General features: G+C 45.8%; 1 long non-coding RNA gene across 1 annotated transcript; it reads left to right on the top strand.

Moving 5' to 3' along the window:
• The first annotated feature begins 1477 nt into the window (after positions 1-1477).
• On the top strand, positions 1478-10229 carry LOC119717889 (uncharacterized). The gene is made up of 3 exons (XR_005268239.2): positions 1478-1999; positions 2644-2751; positions 7948-10229. It is a non-coding gene; the product is annotated as an uncharacterized lncRNA (long non-coding RNA).
• The last annotated feature ends 2630 nt before the right edge of the window (positions 10230-12859 follow it).

Genomic DNA, 12859 nt, shown 5'->3' with positions numbered 1-12859 from the left:
AGCTCCTAACACAAAGTTTGCAGTCATGCCCTTGTGCCTTTTTGTTGGATGTGAAATGATCTTGCTGCTTTTTACACTGGTACAGTTTCATTACTGTTTTTTATCAGCCTGTTTCTTGCTCTGGACATGTAAAGTCGGCAATAATTTGTGTAACCACCCAAGGGGAGCATGAAATATCTAAAGAGCATTTTTCAGGGTGATTTTTTTCCTAGATTTGCAAGGCTTGCTATCAGGTGCAGCCAGGTGACACAAAAATGAGCAGGACAAAATCATGAGACTTGTAATAAGTCTCCCAGTCTCCTCTGTATTGCATTCCCACAAAGAGTGGAAATACAATATCTGCCATTTTTTTCTTTCCATAGTTCACCTCAAAGGTGACCCATTTCAAAGCCTTTTGGGTAGAAGCAGGAGAAAGGGAGAGTGAAAAAGAAACCTAGGAAAAAAACTATACAAACTACATGAACAAGCCTGTTTCTTTCCTCCAATTAAAACCAAAGCAAAACCAACCAGACCTTTCCATTCCTCTTTTATTATATATTTTAAAACACAGGCAGATGAAAGAGGAACTTGAGAGTAACTGTATTGCTCATTATCTAACTATCCCTCAGCACAAGGGCCAAGTTTTGCTTTTAGCAGGGAAGCTGGTCTCCCTGGCATCCACATGTAGACTCAGAAGTAGCCTGTGAGCAGTCCCAAGGAACTCAGAGTACACAGTTGCTCACAGACATGTGTGTTTTCCAGATCAGGCATTTGGACAGAACTGCAGAAGCATAATAAATATGTGGCTGCAGACCAAGCATGCTGATAATGTAACTGAAAGCTGCTGGAGATCCTCTAGCATTTGCTGCTGGGGCCTGCATTAGCAGGAGGATCTCTGTGCGGTTTGGCTGTAGAGCCAGGACAGAATTGGGGAAGCTGGGAAGGGAAACCTGTGAGGCAAAAATTGGAAAGATAGCAGCTGAGCATTGGGAGTGAGAAGATCAGTCCTGTAAGAAGGATAACAAAGTCTTCATCACACTGGCACTGCTAGCTGTTGGCAAACATGTCTTGAGACAGCACAGGCACAAAGTGACATTTCTGATAAGTCTTCACCTGAAAAAATATAGTATGCCATATTGTCCACACTAAGGAATCTCTCTCTAAAATTTCTGCTTTTGCTTGCATCAGTTTGGCTTCTGTATTGATAGTTTGAGCACAGATAGCTCATTGGCTGCCGTTTTGAGTTGCGTTGACTGGCCTTGCTCCCAGGCAGGTTAGATGGAAGTAGTGCTAAGAGATGATGGTGCATCTACCTTAGGGCACCCAGTACTGCAGGCAGGCCATGAGAGGACAGGAGATGAGAAACAGAGGATCTTGCTTTGGTTATAGTTCCGAATGACTCTGAATAAAGCATTATTTCTTACTTTTCTGCATGAACCTCAGCAGCCCTTGTTCCTGCTCCTTATGCAGCCAAGAGACGTGACACCCCTCAGGGCCAAGCATGGCAATGAGCCTGTCCCCTGAGCCAAAGTCTTCCTGGCAGTCTCTGCCCTGCACTGTGACCCTCCTCACAGCTCCTCTGGTCCCCCACAGACTGTCTTTGCTGAGGGCTGGGCAGCCGAGGGGTGGCTGGCTGTGGGCAGCCAGCACAGCTGTCCAGGCCACTTCTCTGTGGAAATACCAGGGCCAGCAGGACAATGCCTTCAGCTGGGATATGAAGAGAGAAGCGGCACTGCTCCAGTGGCCCAAGCCTGCTGAGGCGACATGGCTGCTCTGAGCCTTGCACCCTGGCGCGGGATGGGAAGAACAGCTTTCACAACTTGGACGTGTTGTCACTCGCATCCAGACGTTTCCTTTTCCTGTTATCTAACCTCAGCCTTATCTTCCCCATTCGCAGCTTCCTCTCAAAGGAGGAGCGGCCCCTTCAAAAACGAGCTGTGTGCTTGGGCTGTGCCCCCACCACTGGGGCCAGCCCCACGCTGGTGCCCCTGCCCTGGTGGGGCCCAGCTAGCTCAGCACGGTAGGTGCCAGCTCCCCATCCAGCTGGCTGACGGGTGGCTGGGGATGGGGGGGATCGTCCCTGGGGGTGGTTGCCCCATGGACCACTGGTGGTGGGGTGCAAAAACATGTGCAATGTCTGCATCCCTGACAATGCAGAAAGCTGTTCTGCCTCCATTACACCACCAGCTTCCAGGAGACCAGAGCCAGCTCAGGTTTGGGTTGCCTCCCCTCCATGTTGGGAGCCCATCTTCCTAAACCAGAGGAGCTTTTTTGGTATTTCCCTTTGGGGAGGAGCTGTGGTATGGGGCAGTGTATACTTCTGCAAGCACAGGGTTAGGGCATGCAGACATCTCCTATCTCAGACAGAGAGTGCTGTCCTTGGGACCCTGATTCATTGATGAGGGTGAATGACAATTTATATCATGTGTACATAGCCTACTTGGTACTGGGATGCACGTGCTTCCCACTGGGCTCGCACACATGCTACAGATGAGTTGCTGGCTGTAGGGAGATTTTGATCTCAATTAGTCATAGATGAGACACCGCAAACGAAGAGTGGGGGAAGTTGTGGGATGGAGGAGGGTTTTACCAGGGAGAGCTGGTGTCCCAGCCAGGCGCGGCCATGCCCTTCAGCTCCTTTTCTTCACTGCCCATTGACCCCAGGCTGTCAGATGAGTGGTCACCCGCGCACCTCCTTCCCTCCCCTTCGCAGCTGAAGGCAGAGTCCTGTGAGCACCGCGGAGGAGCCAGAGCAGGGGCTGGAGATCAAAGGTGAGTACGGGGGGATGCGGGAGGGCACACAGACAGCAATGCCAGGTAACAGGTTTATCAGGCCCTTCTCGGTGCTTTTGCACAAGCTGTGAGGTGCTGGTTGCAGTGTTTCTGGTTCCTGCCCTTGCAAGCTGTTCCTGCAGCCGTAAGTGAAACCTACAATGTCCTCACCCGAGTGTTTGAATGGTGCTTTGTGCTTGTGACTCTCTGCGCCCTGAGCTGTGGGGCAGACAGCATCCTGTTTTTCTGTCCCTTACAGCAATCCCAGGCCTGAGGTCTGGATCAGGGTTGCTTTTGAATGTCCCAGACCTCAGCTGTGTGCCTGCCAGGGGTGTACCTGCTCCTGAAGAGGGGGGATAGCAGGGTTGGCCCATCTACCTCGCTGTCCCACTGGACAGGTTTTACCACGAGTACAGTGCTGATCTGACAGGAGAGACGGGTTTGACCTTGGGTGCTGCAGGAAAGCCTGTCCAGGACCTGGGCCTGGCGCTGAACTGCTGCAGTAGGGGTGCAGCTCTGCAAAGCCCTGCTGAGGAAGGCTCCAAGTGTGTGGTGAGGGCACCAACGCAGCACCGACGTGCTGTGCTGGGCAGAGGGGCGGGCGGCATTGCTGTCTCCTGTGTGACAGTGCCTGCCAGCGCAGTGCTGCGTGCGGACAGATGGACAGTGGTACCAGGAGAGCCTCCGTGGCAAAAACAGAGGGAAGGTATGGGAAGGAGATGTTGAGGCACAAGGTAGGAGACTGTGTAGTTTCCCATTAGAAGTGGGGCTAATTTGTCTGTCGGGTAAAAGTGCTGGATTATGCTTTTCACTTTTAGGAGCAAGAGTGAAAGTCAGATTCACAGGACAAGATGGAGAAGACATTTATTGTGAAGCAGGGATAGGCAGAGGGGACAGACAGCTTGGGCTGAGCAAGGCAGGGGTGGTGGGGGGGCTGCTCTCAGTCTTTTGACAAAAGCAAGGACAAAAAACAACGTACACAGGGCTGTGTGGTAGAGGTAACAGGGTAGCACAGGAAGACAGTTCCAGGAACGTGTGGCTGGTTTATGCTTCCTGCAGCTGCTTAGGGATAGTCCTCACTGGTGCACTTCAGGCTCTCACTCAGCGCCTCACCAAAACTGGGGCAGTGGCTGTACTCGCCAAGTCACAGTGCCTAGGAATTTTCCTTAGGACAAGGCAGCTGGTCACCACTCTGTCCAGTAACCTGCAGCCCAAAGACCCCTGAAAGGAGAGGCAAGGGCCTTCCCAGTTGCTGCAGAGCCAGGAGGAGAAAAGGCCTCCAGGCATGGGGCTGTCCCTAAAGCTGCTGCCCTATGCTGCAGTTTCACAGCTCCTCCTGGGGAGCAAGCAATTCATATGCCACTGAAAAGGCTCTGACTTCACCCCTGTGAGCCCTCTGGCAAAGCAGAATATGGTGCTGTTGGCTGCATGGGCTCAGACTGGAGCTGAACTGTATGGCAGAGCAGATAGCTTAGAGCTGCTTTGGGACGTGCCAGCTAAAGAGCAGGAGTTGTTAATGAACTGGCTGCAGCATTCGGCCTCTTGCTCTGTTTTTACGTTTTTAGCTGTCTTATCCAAGTCAGATGTGCTACAGGGAGATACACTTGCATATATAGCCCAGCTTGCCTGCAGTGAAGCAAACCCTTTGGGCTTCAGCTCCACGCTTTGCTGGAGCCTGCCTTATAGATGAGATTAAACCTCCTGAGCCAAATATTCCAAAATTTGTCAGGCAAAGCTCACAGCAGTTTCAGCTGCAGGGTTGGGAGCATGAGAAGATCCTAAATGGATCAGAATGGCAGCCAGTGGAAGTCTGCCACGAGCAAACTCTCATTTGAATTTGATTTGGTCATAACAAAGAATTCTAGCTCCTAGGAGAAGCATGTCCCAAGGTTTACTGGTGGCCAGGATCAGCAGACCCCATTCACCGCAGATCTGTGAGGATTCTTGCTTCCAATCCACACTGCCATTTGGGTTTAACTAAGCAGAAAACAGTGATGGCCTTGATTCCAGCTCAAATCTTGAATAATAACTGCATGTCCTGAAATTGCAGCAATATGCATCTTAGGACGTTGCCACTCAGCATGTGAAAAACACACAGCCACATGTTTACACGTTATTAGGCTTAGAGTCAAACCTATGCAATATTTTTACTTTTCATTTATTTTCATCACAAGTTGCAGAGCTGTCTGACAGCCATGTAAAAATCCCTGAGAGATGGTATGTGGCTTGGGGGGGGGGGGGGGGTGGTGGCTGGAAACAAAGCATTTTGTGACTTCAGTAAGGGACTTACTGGAGAATGCAGGAAGAAAAACTCTTTCTGTTTTTCCCCCCGAGTATGCACTTGATTGCTCAGTCTGTTTTATGACACCAAGCCTTTAGTTGGAAATACCCATTTCAGCCTGAAACCAGAAGCTCTGACAATGAAAAATCCATTCAAATGAGATACTATCATTGCAGGGTGGGGTAGAAAGCTCTGTTCCCATCTGCTGATAGAATTATCTCCACTGTGTGACCCTCCTCTTATCTGTTGCTGACAGCAACGTTTTTTGTGGCTGTTTTCCCCCTCAGAAAGCCGCAATGGGGGATTATTTTAAGCTGCAATAGCAGAAGCAATGCTGTGGGTTTTTTCTCTCTCCTCACCCCCCCACCCCCTTTTTTTTTCCTCCTCTCAAGGCCAGATCTCCCACTGGTAGAAATCAGCATTGAAGTTGAGGCAAGTCTGGTAACTGATACCTGCAGAAAAGCCTGCTCAGTCTTTGTGCAGCTCAGCCTCTCCAACACACTCTGCTATGTCTGGGAGGTATTATGGGGGGACAGGTTTATTTTTCTTTTACCTCTGTGCTACCAGTAGTTAGCATGTGGTATCTAACTCTTTACTGAAAGCATTTTCAGGCAAAGAGAGCTCATCCTGGTGTTATTAAGACCAACAACAGCTATGTGAACCCTTCAGAACATTTTTTTCGTTTGCCATGGTACTGCAGAGTTTGATTTGAAAGGAGAGAAATTTGACCAACCACGCATCAGTTGGAATCGTGGTTAAACCAGTAAGTCTTTTGCTAGAATGATCTTAAATCAGCTTATTAGCACTGACATGAATTTTCAAATACTCATGAAATGCACACACTTCGTCTATCCATTGCAACATGTTGCTTTTATCCACCGTGGTTGAAATCTATTCCGAACTAAGAGCCAGAACAAAGGGCTATTTGCTACCTACATCATACTAAAGGTGTAATGTGGAGGGTAGGGGGAATGTAAGAATTACAAAGCTTTTATAGTAACCTCATCTAGAAGTTGATTTAATCTTTAAAGTTGTAGCTGTTTCTTTACTGTTAAACCATTTTTCATTCTGCTGGTTTTGGAGCTTGTATAAACAACACATATTTGTCATTTTTTATTTTGTATTTTTACATTAAAAAGAAAAAAATCCCTTTTCATATTGATTGGATCCTATGATCATCCTTTTAAAACAGAGCCCCAGAAGTCGGATAGAAAAGATTTAATAAATTGCTCTCTGTGGAATGCTGTTAGCATACCGCAGCTGATTTCTACTTTCATGTCTTTAACGGTCAGCCTTCCAAAATATAACTAGCATAACCATTTTAGTTTTTCATTTTGATACCAAAGATAGTTTGGCTGCTTTCTCAGAAACTGGTGCTGCTGGTCGTGTGAAATTAAGATCAGGGGACTAGGAAGGAAGCTAAAAGTGCCATGATTAAAACTAGTCTACAGCTGGGCCTGGCCTGCAGAGAACATGAATGACACTAAACTAGCATTATGCAAAATGTGTGCAGTTTAGGAGTCATGATAAATTTTCCCAAGAGTTGCACATGTCAGAATTTCAGATTGATTTTAAACTCAAGTTCTGAACTGTCAACATCCCTGAATGACATGGTGCATGGTAGTACTTAGCAATATCTTCTCTTGTGTATATTTTATTTAATTTTCTTCAAGTGCTTTTGTGAATTTAATTAATACTCTTGTTAAAGGAATAGGGGTGTTGACAGCATCTTCTGGTCTTTGTGCTAAGGAATACTGGGAGGAGGAGGTTATATTCATACTTAAAGGAACATGGATTGTGTCAGTGTATTAGGGTGAAAAACTCCACTTATTGCAGGAGAGGCTTCTTCTATGAGCTCAAAATGAAGCAGAAGGGGGTTGGTTTGACAACGGAAGAGAAAGTTTCACTTCATTCCCAAAGAAGTTCGCTGTTTCTCTGTGTGGTGCTTTGGTCTTTATTTAATATCACAGTCTTTATAACATGTAACAGCGCAGCTTCATGCTGGCAGGCAGAGTTTGTGACTGAAGTTTACAGGGACCAGAAGCTGCTGTGGTTGCTTTTTCTTTTCTTTACTTTTTTTTTTTTCTTTCTTTCTTTTTCAAAAGTGAACACACATTGCACTGGACTCTGAGCCAATGTTGGCAGCTGATCTTACTTCCAGAAGAACCAGTGGTGATCCTCTACATGCATGCACAGGGGCAGAGTTGTACCTTTTTTTCTTTTTCAGACAGTCTGGAAGGGTTCCTTCTTCAAATCTTTAGGTCTAGGTAAAAAGATTGTTTTTTAGCTATCAGTGGTACAGTAAGAGGTAAAACCCTAAGGCTATTCCTGCCAAAAGGAACTTCATCTTTAGCATGTGTAGAGCCAGGATTTCACCCCAACCTGTACCATAGAGACCCAAATTAAAAATAAATAAATAAATCTGAGAAGCCTGAAAATCTTGTTTAAATTTAGAAGAATAAAAATGAAAGCTGTGAAAAGTCTGTTAGATTATCATGCCCTTATCTCTAACCAATGCAGAACTGTTCCATTGCAGTATGTTCTCAGGGTCTTTGTCTAGACTTTGTGTGTCTAGAGAGACATTGGTCTTCATGATGTTGTACCCAAATTGTATGTCTGAGCATTTGGATGGACATTTTGTCAATATTTCAAGCCACCAAGGTAGATGTATAGCTAAGGCAGAAGGTTAGTTTAAAACTTGGCATCATTTCCAGCTCCACAGAGCTTTAGCCTTGAACTAATATAGTGGACATTTCCCTCAGCAGAAGGCAATGTCTGCTTGTGTGGTTCTCCCTTACCCAAAGAAAAATGTTGGAGGGGGAAATGTGGGCGGGATGATGACAGTTTGTGAACTGGAAAAAGTCTCTGAAGTTAACAGCAGGTTCAATCCTTCTTTTCCCTTTTCATTCGTCCAGGACAGCATCTCAGTGAAGACTGTGAGCCTGGAGAGAGCTGCAGTGCAGCACTGCGTGTATTTGACAAGCTGAGTTTGACACTCAGTTTGGCAGAGTGTCAGTTTGTCAAATACCCCAAGTGAGGCACTTGCTGAGCAACACAGCTGCACACCGAGGGAACCGACTCCTTCCTTGACTTGGGCAGGAGCCTTTGCATCTGCATTCTGATCCTCTCCGTAAATGTGACGAGGTATTGAGCAAATGTGCTGAATGCCTGTCTGATGCCATGCTGTCAGGTTTCCTTTACACCCCAATTTCAGAAGTGCCTGTTGGGGTGTAATCCTAATGGCAAACTGTTGCAGAAGTGATGCTGGTACCATTCCTCTGTGTTGGGAAAACAGCCAAGGACAACACTGTTCTGTGTCACAGCACCGGCTAGCAAGCTATTAATAAATTTCCTGTTCAGTTAATAAAGGTTCTGGCAACTATAATCATACCAATGTGGGTAATGGAAACATTAGCCTTAATAGCATTTTTGGTGGATTTTTTTTTTTTGATGTGTAGGAATCTTTTTTTTTTTTTTTTTTTAATTGAAGCTGGAGTACAAATTAATGAGGTTTCTGTTTAACTTCCCCCTATTCTGTTAGCCAGTGTGAAGTGCTTGTTTGTTCCAGCTCTTTTTAAATAAGTCTATGGAGTCCATTGCTTTTTCTTGGAACCTTGTTGTTCGGAGAAGACTCCTTGTTTTTGTCTGATTATTCCTAGTCAGCACTTGCAACAAGGTTGCCTATTGTAGTTTTTGCTATATTTCTGCCATTTTATGAAAATAATTCCCTCTAAATCATCTACTTGAAGATCTAATGATCGGTCAACATTTTTAATAACTGATGTGATGTATCAGATATGTAGCTGGAGATATTTCTTGGGGTGGGGGTAACAGAGGGTGAGTGCCTAACCCAGTATGACAAACCACACTCCCTGAAAGCATTTAAATTAAAAAATTCAGAAATTGAGAGAAATTCCCAACACTTCACTGACTCTTTTTTTAGGACAATACCACCAGTAAATTTCGCAACATTGATAAACTTTAATACTAAGACACTTTTTTTTTTGTTGCTGTTGCAACTATTTCTTGCTAAATATTTTCTAGAAGTTGGAGTTTGTACAATGTTGGGACCAACGAATATATGGCATTGCCTAAGCAAATTATGTTCTGCTTTCTGAATAAGTCCTATCAGTAGGGCTTATTGTATGCTTCTGGACAAACACAGTCCTAGTCACTGTGACTCACACTCCCGTGGTCTCTCTCTTGCACCTACGCATGACTCATGGACATCACCCTGATCTCTATCACTGAGGTCAGCTTCAGAAGAGAACAAAGTCTATTATTTCAGGGTTTGTTTTGTCTCCCTGTGGATCCTTAATGCAGCAGGCAGATATATCAATCCCAACCCTTTCTGCCTTCACAGACCTCAAGGTTTCAACAGGCCTGTCTTCTGCACAGCAGCTAGCTGAGCATTCCTTTTAAGCTCTTCACTGTTGTTTCCTCATTTATGGTTTTACTTTCAGAAAAGTTTGCCCCTCTGCTTTTTAGGGGAAGAAAGTTAACCCCTTCCTCTTCTACAGGAAATACCAAATTACAGTGGTACGAATTCCTTTATTGGATACTTCCTCTCTTTTCTCCCTGTTTAGAATGGCAGGTACAGAAGGGCTCTGAAGTCCAAGGCAAACTTGGCAGTTTAGAAGCCAACGTCCCCACAGTTGTACAAGCCCTGCAACTGCGCTCTGCTTTGAAGTAGAGCTGCAAGTCTCATGACAATGTGCTAGCCACTAGAAATAGTGTGTTTTTTTTTTTTTTTTTTCTGGAGACTCGGTAGTTTCAGAGAGGAAGCTGAGGTTTCCTTTCTGTGCTGGTGCGGAGCTGGCCTTTAGTGGATGAGTCATGTCACCGGGTAAGTGACCAGTGCAAGGAAGGGAGAAGTTCTTTTGTTTGATGGAGGTACACAACAGCAAAGCCCTTTTCAGCTTTCAGAAGAAAAATGTTGTTTCCAACAGTTTTTACTGCCAAACATGCCAAAGATTTAAATAAAATACAACCACACTCACTGCATAGAGAAAAACAACAACCTATGCACTGGAGAAAGGCTTTTTGTTTCCATTGGTCTGTTGCTGATGACCAAAGACATTTTGCTGCCCCATCTCGAGGGCAACTGAGGTACTTGAGATGTGTTCACCTGGGGCATCTGCTACTTTTTTTTTTTTTTTTTTTTTTTTTTCCTGTGCAGCCTCTTCTAGACTTCAGGGCTTCTGAAGAAACTGTCTGGAGCTCCTCAGAGCAGATCAGTGCTGGGATGAACCAAAATTTGGAAAAATAATGGTGTTATATAGTAATGGAAAATTGAAATCATGAGCTTATAAAGGCAGCAAATCTTGCAAAAACCATTAGGCTAGCTGTAAATGAATGAGAATGGACTTTGGAGAGGAGAAAGAGAGTGTCTCATCCTGCATTTTGGGGCTGGATCTGCAGTGTTGAGGATGGGGAAGCTGAGAAGTTTTCAGTTCCTCTCCCACATAACATTGACCTCACACCAGATGCTTTTATCCTGCATGCACAGAGCTGCAGCTCCCCATTCCCCTGTTTTTTTTTTTTTTTTTTTTTTTTTTTTTGTTTTGTTTTGTTTTGTTTTGTTTTTGTTTTTGTTTTTGTTTTGCTTTACCCCTGAGACCACTAATGCCAACAGCTTCTGTTTCAACCTGGTGTCTCCAAGGTCAGCTTCTGGGAGGTGCGCTCTGCAGTGAATGCATGAGCTACAATGAACACACAGCAATGCAGGGATGGCCTACCTCAGTCCTAGGTGCAAGGCAGAAGAGCCCCTCACACATATTTCTAGGGGTTCCAGCACTGCTTGTCCTTGGCAGAGGGCAGCTAGCCAAGTGGGAGGGCAGCACCAGCATGCAAGCCCAGAGCAGGTGCTGTGCAGCCTGGGAGCATGGCCAGGCCCCGCTGGCTGCTGCTGGGAAGCACAGCAGCCTGGCAGTGCAGCACAACTGCCCCTCAGTGCCCACTGCTGTGGATGTGAAACCCTGCAAAAGACACAGTAAAATTTTCTCTCTGATCTTATCTTATAATCACTAATGTCCTAAAGAAGATGTGCCATTGTAATTCAGGGCACTGAAGGTAAAAGCAAGGTTCTGTTCTTCCCAGCACTCAGGCCATAAAAATCTGCCTGACCTTGCTCTTAGGCTGCTGGCCCAGGGAAAGGGAAGAGCTGAGTGAGCGGAGACAACAGCCATGAGGGTTCCAGTTAGTGCTGAGAACTCCTTCTCAGCATGACCCCAAGCTCGTCTGCTTTCACCATGCTCCCCCAGCTGCTCTGATGGGTTTAACAGAAGCCACTGTTAAATCTTAACAGAAGATTTTACTTGGCACTTAACAGAAGCCAAGTGACTGTCCCTAAAAATCTGCTTTACTTAAGGCAGCATCCCCATCCCTACTGGTGTTCTGCCTGCCGAGTCCATAGGACGGCAGCCAGTGTCCAGAGGGGTCTGACAGACAGAGGGCCCCGCACCATGGCAGCACACCAGCAGTGCCAGTACATGTAAGATGCTAATGATAAACAAAGAGTAAACAAACCAGGCTATTGGGTAACAAAGCTTCCTGCAGGAAATGTGCTTCAGCTGAAGTCAGGAACAGCTAAGCACGCAGCTTGCTGCCTTTGTAAAAAGGAACATACCCTCTGTTTTATTTTTGCAAGAGACCCAGGAATGCCCTAGAGTATGTTTAAGCACAGGTAAGAGATCACACACCCCACAGCCAAGCCTACACCCCATTAGCACTGGGTTTATAGACTAAGGGCTCCTTGTCAGGGCTGCACGTAATCTGAAGTTCATGAGCCTGGCTAGTGTTGCATTAAAGATTGACCTCAAAGATCAGCCCTCCTGATTGAGAGGAAGGCCTTCGCAGTGCAAAGTATGGCCTTGTAGCACAGGAACCACCTGGCAAAACAAAAAAGCCAAAATCCACATTCTAAGAAGAGTTTTAAAACTAACGTAGGGAATGTGGGCTTCCTATTTTTAAGTGGATCTTGTAATTTTAGAGCAGTTGGCAGCAGAAGCATGGCAGATCTGTAAGAGTCACTAGCCAAGCAGCTCTAAAGCCTGCAAGCCGCAGATTGCACCCCCCCAGGCTTCAGTCTCTTGCAAGGAAAATCATTTGCAGTGTGGGCTGGTAGAAAACAGCTGGGTTTTGCTGGGATGAAAATGTTCAAGTCCTTGAGGAAACAGTAAATAGGGAGCTGCACAACATTTTTTTTAGGTAACTGCCTTTTAGAGCAATGTATTGAGCAATGCTATGACGTGGAAGTTAAGGATTCTGACACTTGAGCTAAATCACAGGCATTTTATATCCTTTAGATGACCTCTCTTCTAACCCTTCTAACCTCTGACAGTGATGTAGCAGCATTACATTTACCTCCCTACTGTGAGTTCTGCATTCCTAAAAAAAAATAGAGCTAGCTGAAGCATCTGGAAGAAAAGCAATATTGGAAACCCTTCAGCCCTAAACTTGCCCAGCTCGAGTATTGCTGGTTCTAACAAACTCACTGAAATGGGAGTTCTTCCATCGGCTTCAGGTCTGTCTGCTGTCATCACTGTTCCAAGAGACTACTGCTGTACCCTAGTGTGCTTATACTGCAGCAGTAGGTGGCTGCAAGCTTGTGAATGTGCATGTGGAGGCAGCACCACAACTGTGACATGTACCAACCATTCTGGGGTGTGGTGAGGGCTGTAGTGATGAGAGCAGTCTGATGTGGGCTGACTCGATGCCTCCCTTCTGTCCTCTCCTGTTTAAAAGGTTAAGCTCAACTCAGACTTCCAAGTCAAACTGTGGCCATGACTGTACCCCTCCCTACCTGCTCTGCAGAACTAAACCAGA

Source organism: Anas platyrhynchos, chromosome 10 (assembly GCF_047663525.1).
Source record: "Anas platyrhynchos isolate ZD024472 breed Pekin duck chromosome 10, IASCAAS_PekinDuck_T2T, whole genome shotgun sequence".
Classification (NCBI taxonomy): domain Eukaryota; kingdom Metazoa; phylum Chordata; class Aves; order Anseriformes; family Anatidae; genus Anas; species Anas platyrhynchos.
This window is presented reverse-complemented; position numbering and strand designations above follow the sequence as displayed.